The sequence below is a fragment of the Osmerus mordax genome, chromosome 16 (genome assembly GCF_038355195.1).
Source record: "Osmerus mordax isolate fOsmMor3 chromosome 16, fOsmMor3.pri, whole genome shotgun sequence".
NCBI classification, from domain to species: Eukaryota; Metazoa; Chordata; class Actinopteri; order Osmeriformes; family Osmeridae; genus Osmerus; species Osmerus mordax.
In genome coordinates, this window is record NC_090065.1 from 9,382,606 (window position 1) to 9,400,383 (window position 17,778).

Below are 17,778 nucleotides of genomic sequence, written 5' to 3' on the forward strand. Positions count from 1 at the left end.
TGACCCGGAAAGCAGCGAGCCAGACACATTCTTGTCAGACGTGCATGCCTGTTGGTGCGTGCGCAGGCCTACCCCACATGCCAATCATGGTTAACACAGCCCACCTTGCTCAGAAATACAACCCATATTTTTTAAGTCCATCTATTAGGCTTTCAACAGCAGCTGTCTGTACTCTCTTCCTCTCTGTTCTTCTCTTTGTATATGTACACATCCCTCCATTCTCCTGACAGCCCCCTCTGACCGAATCATTTCCATCCTGTCAACATATCTGATGTGTCTGAAATTTGGGTTTGAAAAGCTAGAGCTGTTTGATATCTTCTGTTTTGGATGTCCCACTATCACACACACCACATTGACTTCAGCTTGTTCTGTTTAATGGTCATTATACAATGGCCTGCTGCTCTCTCTAGAGTATTTGTTGGAGGCCTAAATGACAGGCAGTACATGAAGGCCATGAGGGGCTGTCGGGGAATAGGAATTCAGTAAACGTCCAGCAACTCTAGTCACGGAACTATAAGATCTATGACCTATATGAAGTGTTGTAGTGAGTGGGGCTGGGTTTTACTGTGTTAGTGTGGGCTGTGAGTGCATCTGAGTGCTCCGTCTACAGGTGGAGCTAGTTAATGTGCGTCCCTTTGGTGCTGTGACTTAGCGGCCCCTGCTCCAAACCCCCAGTGTGAGGCTGTGCGAGGGTTGACAGCTGGCCCGCCTGACAGGGGCAGACTGGGGGTCTGGCCCTGCCAGCTCCCAGGGCCTGTCATGCACACACACACAGAAACACACACGCATATGCAAATACACCCAGGCATACAAATGCACGCATAGACACACTCAAAGAAAGTAAACTCACACACACAGGCATGCAAAGATCTTTTGCGCGTGCACACGCACACACACACACACACACAGACACATGCACAAACGCAGCCTCCAAGTCTAGCTAATGAGCCCCTGGAAAGCTGAAGAAACTGTCAGAGCTGTCTGGCCGTTCTGTTGCTGTCTCTCGGTTGGTGAGAGGGAGGACAGGGGGGATGACTTTATATGGCTGCTCTGCGATGCCTGTTCATCTTTAGTGATGGTCTTGCAAGGTCTTTGGAATCAGTACATGATGATTTAGTGCTGCGTTTCAGCTTGTTAAGACAGCAAAACTACCCATTTTACTGCATTTCTCAACGGTGTTTTAATAGTCCTGTTGGCTTTCATTTTTTATAGCTTTATCCAGGACTGTTGACTCATGCACTAATACTGCACTTTGCAAGCACACTAAGTTGTACTTAAACGGTATAAAATATTTTAAATGTCTCTAAGTCCAGTGTCTGAATGTTGAGGTCCACTGGTGTCTTGTTGAATGAAGAAAGTAATTAATCTTTTATTACAATGGTGTTTATAATATCACATATAATCCCTTATATGGCAGTAACAGTGATTTCAAGGACCATTCACAGTATTGTTTTATCTGTCAGTTCTGGATTTGAGATATAATAGCAGTCAGAAGGGGGAGCTGCAATACAAGCAGAGATTCTCCTAAGCTGTTGGCTCCACATTACACAGAAGCATACCTTCTCAACTGGGTAATTCTTGTTTTTCCATGCGATAATGACTTAAACATATAAACACTCATTTCAATTTGTACATAGTGTGCTAGGCTACCACATGCCTATCAAAATGGCCTTACCTCAGATAACATCATACATTCTTCAGTCAGATCCACAGCAAAAATAACCTCTATTCAAACCCTCTTTGATGGAAACACTGTCATCTATCAACCACAATGAGAAGTGTTGAATAGTTTCCTGTGTCGGAATACCACAGTCTAAGAGTGTCTGCTGAAAAACCTGATATCCAAAGACTAAAAAGTGTTTTATATGTTCAGGCAGGGCTGTAAGTGATGGAAACATTTGAAGAGCAGTTTCCATAACTAGCACGATTTCCACTGACTTTCAGGGCAATCCAGTTTAATAGCTGCAGCAATAATTGAGTCAGTATGGTAGGTGTTAAGTGTTAATGTGTCTTAATTACACTCATGACTCTGAGGGCCCTTTATGTCTGGAGAAAAGGTGGCCTAATAATTCCACACATTTCGTTATTAAATTGTAATTAAAGATTTCATTTTGCAGCAAGGAAGGGATATAGTATGTCATAATGAGTTCTTTATGACATGTAAAACAGTTGAATTTGAGATGTAATGTTTTTATAATGAACAGAATATTTGAAATCTTCCTTTTTTGCATTTCCCATCCCAGTCTGCTACACAGATACAGTGAGAGGTTTGGCTTTTGCAAATGTCTGATAAGATCCTTATCAGTGATTAAGATTGCCTTCCCTTTCATCATTAATAAGTGCTTAATTTCTTAATAAGTGCTTCATTTCTTATTAGGTTTAGAGATTATCACAGTTCATTGCTTCACTGTGACATGCATTACAAGAGGATTATTGTACCAGTACTTCCAACATGTAGTGTATAATACTGTTTAATCTGGATACTGTGCATAGGCTATGCAATACCTCATGAATACAGATTATATTTACATTTAGTCATTTTAGCAGACGCTCTTATCCAGAGCGACTTACAGTATTTACAGGGACATTCCCCCGAGGCAAGTAGGGTGAAGTGCCTTGCCCAAGGACACAACGTCAGTTTGCATGACCGGGAATCGAACTGGCAACCTTCGGATTACTAGTCCGATTCCCTCACCGCTCAACCACATGACTCCCTATATATGTGCTAGGTAGGTAATTCAGACCTAAGAAATGGAGCATTCTGGGGAGATCTGATGACAGACATTGTACATAGTGGTGACCTTTCCAACTTGGCACCACGCCTCTACATGAGAGGTTTCACCTCATACTTATGACAATCATTATGATGAGCCTCATAGCAACGACCTTTTCAACTTCTCTGTCAGACGCTACAAAGCCGAATTGAGTGAGTTCCGTCAGTTTGTTGTGAGACAAACATTTAAGGTAAACAGTCGGGATGGTTGCAGAGACACAGCCCTAGGAGGAGGCCAACCAGAGCCGGTTTGGGTGTCAACGTTAAGAGCAGTTTCAACGACACAGACACTATATTGTTTATTAGACAACAAACTGTGTTTATTGTAAACAAAAATAATTTCGCCGTGTAGGATTGTGGGATGCAGTTTTCAAAGACTCCCTCACATTCTGTGCATAAATGTATCCTGCTCGACTGTCATCCAGCCGGGTGAACAGAAACGAACGTCAAGCAGGGAGCCTTTAAAGAAAAAAAAGCCCACAATGGCATATGCTTAGTTCAACCACTCCATCGCTCCACTGCTGCCTGTAACCCAAGACGGGTTCATACAGTAGACAGGATAAAAAGGTTCTCACTGTGGCGTACGCTGCCTGTCTGATTTAGATAGACCAAAGAGTTCGCAGGCTCCCTCCGCACTGCTGCATGGTACTTCCAATCCTAGCCATCCCATTTGCATTTCAGCATTCATGTCAGGTGCCAAACAGCGACTCAAGGCCTCGTACTGAGCCGGGTTCTAAGATGGAGGTTTTATTGATTGATACAGAGCACAGTTACATAACCACCCATGTGCTATGTCCCCAGACAGTTATCAGAAAACTTTGCTTTACATCTTCCCCGTCTAACTTGTGAACTTTTCGCGGCATACGCCTATCCCACCAGGGGGCACACCCCAGCTCCACCTCAACACCAGACTGTAAAGACCTGAAGCAAGTGAAAAACATCTATCTTACACACGCCTACATGCTAGTAACGGGTCTTTATGTAAACATGAACTGTCAGTGGAATTAATGATTTTGGGCAGCGTGCCATGGGTTGACCTCTATTTGTGGTCGGTGGAACACACCCCGATGACTCACTTGCTGCCTGATGAACCCTCTGTGGTTCATTCCTGAAGATGGGTGTGACCCAAAGTTCACACACATGCACACACGTGCATACTTAGGCACCGGCACGAACATGTACAAATGCATAAGGGCACATGGCTGTCTGCAAACACGTTTGGACGCTGCACTCACACCTCACACACACACACACTTTGCCAAGAGGCCTTTTGTGTGTGTGGTAGTGCCATTAACAGCACATCCTAATATTACCTTGTGTGCACTGATTGTCTGCGACATAATGATTTTATCAATCACGGTTCTTCAGATGCTGACATACATTAGAGCTGGCCTACAGTTCCCAAGAGGCAGCTCGGCTGGGGATATTACCATAGATAATGTTTAATTATGCTAATTAAATTGCATTTATTCTGAATGTAATGGCAACGTGCATGGGACAAATGAATATTTATTGGATGGAAAGCTGATTATGATATGAATGTGCTGCTTAAGGTAAAGTTATGATGAGACCCAGACGAGCGTGTGCTGAAATGACTAGACTGGAGGGAGAGGAGGTGGATCAACATGTCTGGGTCTGAGATCAGCAAGACTGGGACACTGAAACACAAGTGGGGGGGCACTATGTTTACCTTAAACAGCCAGGTCAAAACATTCTGCTGATAAGTGTTCCATCCACCTACCACAATGAGAAAAGTCAAGTTTATTATCAGAATGGGCTACATAACTAGTTTGAAGACCCCCCCCCCGTGATTGCAGATATACAGGGAGTGTTGCATTTCTTTCTAATTGTTGTTATGATGATTTTAGGTGTTTATAGAGAAGATCATAGATAAGCCACCAACCAAAACAAGGGTCAACCTATACCCAGGATGAGGGATTCAAAATGCTGTACCTGGAACACACATGGAACATACCTGGAACAAACTGCCACCTAAACTATCCAGGAGCACCAGAAGATGTCCCTGCTGCTTGACCCTAGTGTAGGTACGTAGGGATGCCTGCTTGGTCGCAGTGAATCCTCGTATTATACACCTGACTTGAGGAGGATTCAATTGCATCTAGACAACAAGCAGCAACGACCACTGTAACTGAGAGATATCAAACACTTATCTGGAAATTACAGATGGAGGCTCTTTAACCCCACTCCTTTCTTGATCTCCATCTTCTTCGCCCTCCCTCCCTCACACACATACCACACCACACCACACACACACACACACACCACACACGCACACACACACACTTGATCTCTTTTACCATGTAAGTGGTGGGTTAAATTTCATAGACCATTTCTCACTGTCAGTAATGCACATCACCGCCCATGAGAGGGGTGGGGTGAGTAGACTGTGATGGGTGATTTGATTAGTCCTAATCCCTTTAAACCAAGAGGAAATTTGATTAAAAGTTGCCCCTTACATCTTGAAATGACACCACTATTGCGTTGAAACTGTGTAGCACGTCACCGTTTACTGCAGTACTGAGAAAGTGCTCCCTTTGATCGGGTTATAAACACCACAGGTTCGTTTTCAACTCAATGTTCCTTTAACCGTCGCCACAGGAATGCATGAGGGGGACTGTGGAGGGTGCATCAACACGTTTGGCTGACTAAGCAGGCAAGGATGCACTCCAGTCTTGGCTGGTTTGCTGTAGACTGTTAGGAACTGTTTCTTGTCAGTCAGTACCTTAGTTCAGGGGTCCCCAAACTTCTTTCTGCGAGGGCCAGATAATTTTTCCTTTCTTTAATGTGGAGCCGGGTCGGTCTGTAGCAGAAAATTACATGGGCTGGAGTGACTAGCAGCATTATTGTGGAGATTTTATTTAGACGTTGTATCGAATGTACCATTCTATTGGTGGGTGAATCTAACAAATAATTTGTTTACGTTAATAATTATAGTTAATAACTAAGGGACATTTTTAAAGGTAAATACAAAAAAAAAAATGAAAGCCGATCTTATTCTTCTGTATAATCAAATACAGATATGATATGATTAAAACATATAGGCCTATTTAAAATGTCTCTGGCATTGTTCAGAGGGCCGATCCAAATGTGTGGGTGGGCCATATTCGGCCCGCAGGCCATAGTTTGCGGACCCCTGCCTTAGTTGAAAGGGACTTTATGAAACAAGAATATTTTCCTTTTTCCAGATAAGTAAAAATCTGGCTTATGTTTTGATTCTTTGAATACTGTTCTATGCAAGCCATTTACTAACACAAAGAGGTTGTATAAAAGAGTAAATTAATACATTAATGAATCATAAAAGAGGCCCAGTATCTGTGTCCCATTGGAACTGATACAAACTCATTTTGCTTGAGATTCTAATGCCAAGGCTGAGGTAGTATTTGGTAAGCAAAACATTATGTTCCTGAAAGGACATCTTCCGATGGAGTCAGGAATTATAAAGTTACCCCAAAACAAAACAAAAATCTAATACTGCTTGCTACAACTGAGATTTTGAGTTTTTCAGCTGAAGTGCAATATCAGCATTCAAGCAAGTACCATCAAGGAGTGAACATTACATTCACCTAGAGACTATGTGTAACACAACCCCAGTCTTCTCCCCAGCCAGACCAATAGCTCACATTTCATATGGTCACATTTTGAAAAATGTGTTTGCATGTGTGTGTGTGTGTGTGTGTGTGTGTGTGTGTGTGTGTGTGTGTGTGTATATAAAAAAGGGAGAAAGATTAGAGAGAGAAACATATAATTTGTTTTTACTACTATGTTATCCATTAGATTTGTGTTTGTTTCCATTTAAAACAATCCAAATAGAAAGAGCAGTACTGTCCACATTGCTGCATTTGTCTGAGTCAGCAGATACCACTGGTTACAGTGGGCTGTGGACTAAAAGAAAACCTGAACGTGTTTCTAAATAACTACCAGAAGTCAAACGGCAAGAAATGACTTAATGAATACATTTATGAAGAATGAATGGATAATTGAATGACAATCGATAGTATAGAACACAAGTAGGTCTTCTTGTGAAGGGTTATGCCTCCAACAGGTTTTCCTTCACAAAGCCCAGCTCTCCCAGTGTTCTGGCCGCGCCCCTCTCCAAGAAACACCATACCTTGTTTTCCAAACCAACCACCATCGTTCTCTGACCCTTTACTGTTGCCTGAATATAGCCATTGTTCTTTAATTGACAACAGATTCCAAAGTGATTTTCATTGGCATTCATCTATTTTCCTCCAATTCCCTCATTGTTCTTAACAAACAGGCAGAAATGGCTGCATTTTTAAAGCATCACAGACTATCCTTGGGGCTAAGAGCAAACAACTCCTTGAGCAAGAAACAGATATGAAATTATGAAGGGGAAAGTGGCCTCCAGATGGTAATAAATCTACGGTTCGGTACCAAGGGCTAAATATAGTTTGGATCAATTCATAAGGTCCCATTGAAACAAACCAATCTGCAACTGAAAACAGCTATGCTATCAGATGTTTCGGTGGCATGCTGTCTAAATATAGTCCTGAACTGAATGAGCTGTAGAGGCAAGTCAGGTTTCACGTAGCTTTTAGTAACAAAGAAGGATGCAGTGGAGGAATATAAGGATAATTTATTGTCATTCCAAAAACATGGTACATGAGCTGGAACGAAATTAGGTACTGAGGTCCGGTTAAAACCGCTCACAAATAAAAAACTAAACTACTCATCATAAATAATTACAATAAATACAGATAACCAATCATACACACACATAGATACATACTAAAAGAACCTGAGAAATTAGCAGCATAGTAAAACAATTCAGTGTAAGTTTAGGTCCAAAGTGCAGTTTGTCAGTTCTGGAGTGAGCAGAGTTAATAAGTCTGACAGCTTCTGGGAAGAAGCTGTTCTCTAACCTGGTTGTTCTGGTTCTGATGCTGCGCAGCTTTCTGCCAGAGGGGAGAGGGGCAAATAGTCTATTGGCAGGGTGGGAAAAGTCATTCATAATGCTGGTAGCCCCAGTGCTGCATCTGTTGATGTATGTGTCACCGATTGCAGGGAAATTACATCCAATAATTTTCTCAGCCGTCTTAACCACACGCTGCAGGGCCTTCCTATCTGTAACAGAGAAGTTTCCATACCACACTGTAACACACAAGGTGAGAATGCTCTCCACCACACACCTATAAAAAGATTTAAGGACTGTAGTTCCCAAACCAGCCTGTTTAAGCCTCCTCAGAAAGAAAATTATGCATTGCATTGTGATAATATTTTGTTTGGAGTTTGAGGTTTAGGGTACACTTTGTGATTGGGTCAGATACAAACATCAACTACTTTAAATTAGTTATCTCAGCATTTTGGAACTGTGGGAAAGAGAGTGCTGCATGATGATTGAACAGTTCTTAAAATCAGAACTAGAAAATAAGTTGCTGTACCAAGATGTGGTATTTAGCCTAAAAGTGTAAAGCTGTTAGCCATTGAAATGACTTTGCTTATGAGGTTTCTGCCAAAAGATATCCCTAAATGAGAGTCTAAAAGTTTAAAGTCAGTTAGTCTACACTAATCAAATGATAAACTATTCCAAGCAAAGAATTCCACATTACTAATTGAATGTGTCAGAAAGTCTTGGAAGTGATTTATCTTTCTTGTCAATCAGTTCATTCCGGTTAAGAATCCACAGTACTTCACTGCCGTCCTAATGAGAGCATCTGTAGATGAGAGTAGGCTCAGATCTAATCACAGAGGAAATGGGGTTTGTGACTGATCCTGTCATTTACACCACAAACACACACACATCAATTACCCACTGACGACCAAGAGACAAAGAGAGGAAACCAATGACCGAGTTTCTAAACTAGAAATCTTTAGTTTTCAAAAATGGTTCGGTTGAAATTCTTTATTCAAGTCAATGTAGTGCCACAGCGTGTGAGCGGCATATTAAAGTCATATTTAACCACAAAATGATAAACTGCCTGAGCAAATATTACACTGAAATGAAGGTGTTGTTATCGGTTCACTCTTTGGCATATAATCAGCCACCATGGGCACAAATTGTCTTGTCATGAAGACTTGCGAGGCTAATTGATGTGATTATTGAAACCTCACACCTATCACGGACGAGTCTGAGATGGCTGTGCTACACCGCAGCAGATTCTATATCGAGTACCTCTGAACCTGTTTCGGTTTAGAGATCTATAAAATGAATCTTACTCTTCTCAATCCTTGCGAGGTCATTTTATTCCCTTACTGATTTCACCGCCCACACACACACACACACACACACACACTCACACACACACACACACACACACGCACACCGAGGAGTCTAATAAGGAGGTATGTATTGTATGTCGTAAGACTAACACACTCAAGGGACTTGAGGGTATATGAATGCAATAGGATGGACCTTCCTGATCCCAGTCCTCTGCATCACTGGCCCCTCGGGGGGTCCCTGAGAAGACACTACCCAGAGACGGCAGGCAGACAATGAAGAGACGGCACTTGTCAACAGCAGACTTGGACAGAATGGCGAGCAGATGTGGTGAGTAAGAAGCAGGTCTCAGTTGAAACATTGAAACGGGATCCAATGGAAGAAAAGAAAAAAATGAAGCAAATTCAGAACTACTCTCGGGGATGGCAGGCTTCATATGTTATGTCCTAATGCTTCATCTGTCAGTTTGAGAGGGGGCAGAGGAGAGCAGAGGAGAGACAAGAGGAGAGGAGTGAGGACAGGAGAAAGAAGAGGAGAATGGAGCCGAGCGAGGGGATGAGAAAATTGAGGCGGCTGAAAGAGAAAAGAATAAAGGAGAAGTAACAAGCTAATATCAGGGCAGTAGATATGAGAGGCGACTGAAAGTAGAGAACGTAAAGACGATAGCAGACATTCCAACAGCCTCCCATCTGTTCCCAGTCTCCGTTGGCAGCTACTATGTGTATGCCTTAGTCTGACTGGGTCAGCCAGACTGCAGAGGACAGCTTCTCCACTCCGCTGAGATGATTTACGTCCACATGCATGAGCCAGAGAAGAGCCCCTGACGCCAGAGCAGAACACAAACCAGCTGTTCTCTAAAGGCAGACCAGGACTCGAGCCCAATCAATGACTACAACAACCAAGTTTTACTACTGAGACAGAGATGAGGAAGTAGAGAGAGAGAGAGAGAGAGAGAGAGAGAGAGAGAGAGAGAGAGAGAGAGAGAGAGAGAGAGAGAGAGAAGATGGAGTGTCTGCTTACGCTGCATCTTATGTAACTCTCCAAGGCATCTGGAGAGGAAGCCCTGATTGCAAGTTTACGATGGGCCTTCAGTCCTTTCCCACATCAGCTGTGCTGTTCTGTTCTGCGCCGTCAGTGGGAGCAGTGAGACCCTGACCTGGGTCACACACACACACACACACACACATCACACACACATCACACATAGATCAAACTGGGTGTGGGAAAGAATTTGAATGTGTTTCAGACTTCTTCGCAAACTCTTTTTGTATGCCTTTGTGTTTCAGACTTCTTCCCAAAGTTTTTCAATAATGAAAATGAAACCCATTGGTATTTGACGTCCTAGTTCGTCATGATCAGAGAGTCCCTACTAGAAACGAGTGCACACATTGACTGGTGATGTCTTGCTGACATTATTGCGCCACATCATAGCTATATATTACTGGCAAGGGATGCCTTTCCAATGCCGAACCATAAATGATTTGCCAAAGTGCTTGCTTGCTGAGGAGTCTCTTGTATTGCTTCTAGCTAAAAGTGTGTGAGCACAGACCCATGGCCTTGAAGAGGATGAAAGGCAGACAGCTCTAAGAGACCACAGCTGTGCTACAAGGGTTTGGTCATGCCTCGATCACCTGACACAGGCCTCCTCTTCAGCATACCCTTCTGACAAGGTCACTTCTTCAGCAGTTTTGCAACTGCTGAAGAGCTGCAACACACGCACACACATACACGCCACACCCCCACACACAAAACACACACAGTCCTCCTCAGGCCATTCCTCTTTTTCCCGTTTCCATTTTACACACACCTCAGGAACATCAACAAGCTGTGAACTCTGACCCACTTGTCAATTAGCTGGGAATATGTGCGCACAATGCCAACAACACCTTGATGACAGCTGTTTTTTCAACATGGAAAATGTGATAGAAGAGAACAGGATTAGTTATGGAATGGTGTTAGAGTGAGTGAGTGAAGCTATAACCCAAATGTTCTAATACTTAAGATGTAAGGCAGATGTCGGTTAATTGTCATGTTTTGTTACCAACCGAACACACAATCCCTTAAAAAAAAGGAGAATTTGTGTTTGATCTCCTTGTGGTCTCGCCACTCCTCTTATCTATTACCTCACAGGTATGTAGCTCAAGCAACACTCTGTTGACAGCTGGGAAATGGAGTAGAATTAGGCAACACATTCAACAGTACAAAGACCTTGTCGAGACTCATATAAAACCGTTTGTACAGGGCGGAATCAAGTGCTCGAAGGCATCGGAAGGTTACAGACACCAGGAATGTTTGTCTGCCACAGGTTTGCGAAATATGGTTTGGAATTTGGAAGCGAATTAACAGGTTGACAGAAAGGAGGTGAATGAATGGCAGTCTGATTCTTCAAGTGTTTCGAGGTGATTGGAGTGTAGGGAGACAGCACTTTTCCTTCTGATCTACAAAGCAGAGTCACCTCACCCAAAGGCACGCCAACCAATTTGACAATGTTGTTTCAGCTTTGAACTTTAAACTCAAGTTTTTGTTGAGTGTTTTTTCATTTGTTTTGGTCTTTCTCATTTATAGTGTTTGTTTATTCGACCTTTGACCATAGCAATTTTGTCCTTGTCTTTTCTAATCTGTAATGGTTTTAACGTCTGAAATTACAGAATACATTATCAACTAAATAACAACCATAAACATAAATTTGAATGATATATTCTAAAATAATGTATAATGCAATCTGAGAACAATAAATTCTATTTGTGAAATGCTCAAATGTTGGTTTCCCCTTCATTAATCCACAGTGCTTTTCTTCAGGAAAATTATTTGATTAAATGTTGGAAAAATGCATCTCAAATGGCCAAGAAACAGGAGTGCCGGTTTTGGACAATTCCTGGCAATCAAATTTAATGCTGCATTTCTATATATCTCTTCCTAAATGTCAAAGCAATGAACAGGGACAAATTGCCCAGTGGTCATGAAACAAGATTAAACAGCACAAATTATAGATCCTTGAGAAGACTGTAAGCCTAAATGACTTTTGTTATTATTTTGTTTCCCATATGCAATCATTTAACCATACATTACGTTTTGGCTGAAGCATGACAAATAGGGAATGCCATTAAATAGATTTGTTGAAAAACTGATGCTCTCTTGTGTATGTTCACTTAATGGACATGGTTGTAGGTCAAAGCAGAGCTATGGTGCGTGCGTTTGCTGGGCATGAATGCACATGTGACACACATTCAGAACTGCAGAGATGTTTTCATGTTTTCTTGTTTAAATTCTCAGTTTCTCAAGCATTTTCTTTGAACATTTAGTTTTGCCCTCCCAAAAAAATACACATTTTTAAATGTCACTTAGAGACTGTCCAGAAACACTGCGTGTGGTGCAACTCTGATGTTTTTTCCTCCCACAGAGCCACATCTGATTGCTTCAGCATGTTAAGTCGAGCGAGTGCCATTTTAGTTAATTCTCAGTTTCAAATAAACTACCCACCCAAGTGTAATACACAGCACCACAGGAGTTAAACGATGCCTGTAAAAACCGCAACTGTGAGAATGCTGTCATACAAATGTATACATCTCAAAAGTGAACAGAATTCATTTCCAATTTGCTGTTGTCCAATCGTCACACTCTGGCTTAGGGAGAGAATCTTGGAGAAATGCAAACAAGTTTTTTGAGAATTTTCTGGGACATTTTGCTTTGCTCTTTTTAATGAGCACATTTAATAGTTAATTGGTAGATTAGACTGTGAGCTGGAGGACTGGAAATGTGCTGACCCGCTGTGTTGTTTGGTTTTCAAAAACAAAGCCCAGACACTCATGCTTCTGTGTTTAGGTCTGAGGCAAATTCTTAGCTACAGTTTCAACTGTTGAAATGTATCTTTAGACAATTGCAATGAGATAACAAGCAAAGCCGTTTTCATTTTAGGATAAAGCTTTGATTAATGCTGTTTTCATTGTTTTCAAAAGGGCTGACTTCTGTTCCGACCAGCGGTGCCTCATGAAGTGTCATGGCTGACCGTATCCAGCAACTAGTGATAATAAAATATACTTTTCCATAGAACCAAAAGACAGACTTTCCCATTTCAAATGTTTTGGGAGTTTTAATTATAATCTCTGTTTAGTCAGAACGTTGACCCATAGCATCTTAAATAAAAAAGGGCAAAATTCCAAAAGGTTCTCAGACCGTAGAAGGGCGCCTCGATCAAGCAAGTTTTCAATTAGGCCGGAACAACCTCACACAGTTGGAGACTCAATATGACGACTAAGCCAGAATGACCCTGAACTCCTATGGAGTGTCACTGTCTTTGTGGATTCAACCCTGATTTGAACCTCCAGTCATTCAACTCACGAGACCTGACCCTAGAGGCCCTGCTGTCAGAAAAAAGGAACTCTTCTTGCGTTAAGAAAACACCTCAGGAGTTGGAACGTGCAAATGTGGAATACATTCATCGTCCAAGATTCCCGTAGACGGCGTTGTGTTCAACATCAAAATTTCTTTAACAAGTAAAGGATGCTCCTAACCAAGCACAATCTCAAAACGCTTTGATGGAAAAGGAATGAGAACAAGACTAGCTCAGAAGTGTTAGCGCGGCTTACGACATCTCCATTCACCTTCCTGAAAGCCCCTCTAATATCTCTCTTTGCATACAGTAAACGCTCGTAGGCTGCTGTAGTGTGGAGTGGCTTATGGGGTTTAAAGTCTCTCATCGCAGCTGGGGACTACTTCAGAGCTCCACTTAACCTCCATTGATTCATCACCAGGGAGCGTCAGAGCAGCAGGTCAAACCTCCACAGTCGTTGGTTCCTCGTGTCCTCTCCTCCTGCGTGGCAGAGAAGGATCGAGGAAACTCCCGAGAGGGAGCCGTCGGTCACAGTGGCAGCGGTTTCGACGTGCATGCTGGGTAATGGCAGCAGGAAGACGGTCATTTCTCAGTCACCCAAGATGGTGTTTACTCTCAAATGAGGTTTCTCAGTGGGCTAGAGAACTGGAGAACAAAGCTAACTGATTTGGCACACTTACTGGGCTTCCACTGAGGATTACACTGGGAGTTTAATCTAATGTTGTCAGTAGAGGTTGAAGCCAACCTGCATAGACTCAGTGAAGCCAGTTTCAGCAGTGCAGCAATACATATTTAGCTGATTCTATTTAGTGTGTTTTATATTTGATGTTGCGTGAAAACTGAAAATGGGTTCATAATCATGTTTACTGTTCAGCTAAATACAGGGTATGTGTTAAAGGAGGTGCATCAGAGACATGTTCTGAGTGAAGGCTTCCAAGGCACTGTTGCTGAACAGGAAACAACAGGGAGTGGATGATGTCCAAGTGAGAAACACTGTGCACATGTGTGTGTGTGCAGTTGTGTGTGTGTGCGCATGCACAAGCATCAACCTCATGCCTCATGCCATCCAACCAGTGGAACAATCGACCCTGAACCGACCCTTGCTGAGGAAATGGGACATTCCACAACTTGGTTTGTGCCATGAAGGAAATGGAACAATATACCCCCAGAATAACAGGGGTGTACATCACACAAATGGAAGTTCTCTAGTTGTCTCGAAGACAAGGAACGACCAATGTTTTCCTGGGTCATTCCATGAAAACAATTAGGTAAAATTAGGTTAAAAAAACTACTCCAACCCCACAAGACATACAGTCAGTCAAAACAGAAGACATACGTGAAGTAAATACACAATTTATACGCATTATACACACGGCTATAAAAATGTATATTTATATGCTACACAGGTACAGTATATGGTGATATACTGTATTTTGTTTTGCAAAAAAAGGTGATCTGATTTGAATGAGCTATTAGTGACCTGGCATGGCTAATTAGTACCAAACAATACTGTTAAAGATTGAGTTTAGATGAAGTTACACAATCAGCCTAAGGGGTTAAATTGTCTGACATACACATTTGGAATAAACCATTGAGTCTCTCTTCTTTGTATTTAGCATTTTCTAACATAGATCAGTGTTACTCCTGAGGGATGGCCTATGTACAGTATATTCTTCTTCTTTTATGTATTGCTTCTAGTGTTCATTTCCTCAAACTAATATGTAGCAGCAATCTTATTCTGTAAAAACATGTTACACCAGTCATTTGAGAGAGGTTGTTGGACATTTACCAAAACAGCTGATAGTTACTTGTCCAGTGCTTCCTCCAAGCCTGCCACCATCAGGGTAGACTGAGGGAAGACTGAGCGCTGCTAACGACTCAATGATAACTGCTGCAGCTAAAGTACTATCAGTCCTATAACTGATACATAATCCATAAAAGTGGATTGAATAGATCCTTGGATTTTGTTTTATGAGAAGGTTTACTAAACTCACAGTAGAATAAACAAGAGGGCTATTAGTTGCATGCCGCTTTCCTTGTAAACAGCCCAACCATCCATATCTGCTCTTCTCAATCCACCTCATGTACAGTTATGTTACACTCCAAAAGACACGCCATCTCATCTTCAAAACCCCAGGGGAGAAGCAACTGTAAACTCCAGCTTCTCTCACACAAACAAATTGTGATTGACGACAACATAGCAGGGGTTATGGCAGCCAATCATCAACCACCACGAAGAACCCCCCAATACAAAAACAGACTACTTTATTGCGTTTACACTACGACATCTAAACAAACCCTTTCACAGCTCATCTTACACTACACTACCCCCTTCTCCTGCCCCCTGTGCCGGCATGGCCAAGCACCATGTCATTCTCCTCTCCTGTCCACTGGTTCGGCACTACACGGCAGCTGAACCCTCTCATTCCGTTTGAGCGTAGCCTAGAGTCTTTTATATCAATATGTCTGCAAAGCCACAGAGAAATCACTTCAAATGAAAAAAGATCTAGGTGGGTTTTGTGTATTGTGCTTTAGCGTGGGTGTTTGGTGTCACAGCCGTGCTGCAGTGCAGAGACAGCAGGGAGGTGCTGGTGTGGGACTGCTGCCTACTTGTTCTTCACTATCTCCTACTACATCATTTTCATCATTTTCGGTTTCCTACTTAGTTTTCTGTGAAGTTTCTATGTATTTTTTCTCCAAGTAGACATCATTTTCTGCATTCACTTTGCAATCTTTATCTCCTCTCTGACTGAAAGCTATTTCACTACCTGTACCACAGCACAGGGACTTGTTGTCTTATTATTCCAGGCTCTCTATTTTCTTCATTGAGAGCCATTCATCTAGTAAATGCTACTGTGCCTGAAGACAACTTGTGGAACGTGAGGACTTGTGGCCCACTAATAGAGAGTCCCTTGGCTGGGGCTACTAGATTGATTAGATCCAGCGTGTCCACTCCTGCAGCGCAGGAGAGGACTTGGGGATATGATGACTTCCTGACTGCCTGACAATCACTCAGACTCCTTTTAACCCCTCCTGTGAAGTGATGTCCAATTACCTGCTCATGTTCTGGGCACCTGTGAGATGCCCGGCGTGTGATGAATCAAGCTATTGCTGGAGTGGCAGGATGACAGATGGGAGGTGATGGGAGAATGTTCCGGTAGCTGTGGTCAGCAGGGGTTAGACGTGCCTGTGTTCACAACAACAACGCTGTAACCAGGTGATGAGGTTTGTTTGCGCTCGAGGCTCTGCTGAGTGATTTCATTTTATATCAGATGCAAGTGCTTCACACCACTAGTACAAAGCCTCTCAGGATTAACTTGTGTATTATTAATTGTATTAATATTGCTTTCGCAATTCTTTCCTCTGTTGAAAAAAAAAGGATGCTCTTCTCTTTATTGCTCTGACCCCCAACCTTTTTTTAAAAGCTGTATTGCATTTCTTGGTCCACTTGGAATGTAAAACAACTGGCTTGACTCCTTCTGGAAACACCAAGCACTGTCAATGCAGGATAAACTCTCCAGCAAAGCCTTCAGCCAAGCCCCCACCCGCCCGACCCCTCCTCCACACACACTCGCACAAACGCATACACACAAGCACACACCCACTCATACACACACAGACACAGATCTGCCTCGGGGGGATAGTTGTGTCTGACAGCAGGCAGAATGAAAGCATTGTGATGGATGAACGTGTATGGGAGCCCCATCCAGCCTCGAGGCGGATGGAGGTGTCCGACACAGGATCTCATAGGCCGTAAAATGGCTTTCTAAAACCCAGGAAATGCAACCCTGTGGAGTTGCATCTGCCATTCCCTCCGACAGTCATCATTACGACACATGAAATCATGGATTCAGCTGGCCGACACACCCACCTAGAGGAGGGAGGGAGGGGAGGGGAGGAAGACAAGAGTGACGGAAAGAAAAAAGGAGGAAGGAAAGAACTAAGGAGGGAAGGGAGGGGAGAGGGAAGGACATGACTCGTTCATAAGGCTGTGTTTAGTGTTTTTACACTGGCAGGCTCATTTGGCGTCCTTTGTGACAAGGTAAATGTCTTTCCTGATGGACTGTACAGTATGCACTGGCTGGTCATTTGGAATCAACTTGTAATGCATATCCTTGCCGAATCTAACAAAGCTTGAAAGAAGCTAGATGCTATCACTGAGGACCAGTTCTGTCAATTTGTGTTGAATAAACATGCTTAGAAATATTCTGTTTTATAGAAAAGGAAAGGAGCCCGTGTATACAAGGTTCTTGCTAGCCATACTAATAATCAGTGCCCAGTCTATGCATAGTGATGACTAACCCTCGGATTAAGCAATCACGCACCAAAACTGAAGCACAATCACACACAGACAAAAGTATACAAACACACAACATGTCATGAAAGAGGGTGCGACAGAGCTGCTGTCGACGTTGAAAGTGAGGCAGCCACACCTCAGCCCAGCTGTGTAATTAAGGATTAGATTCAGTTCACCAC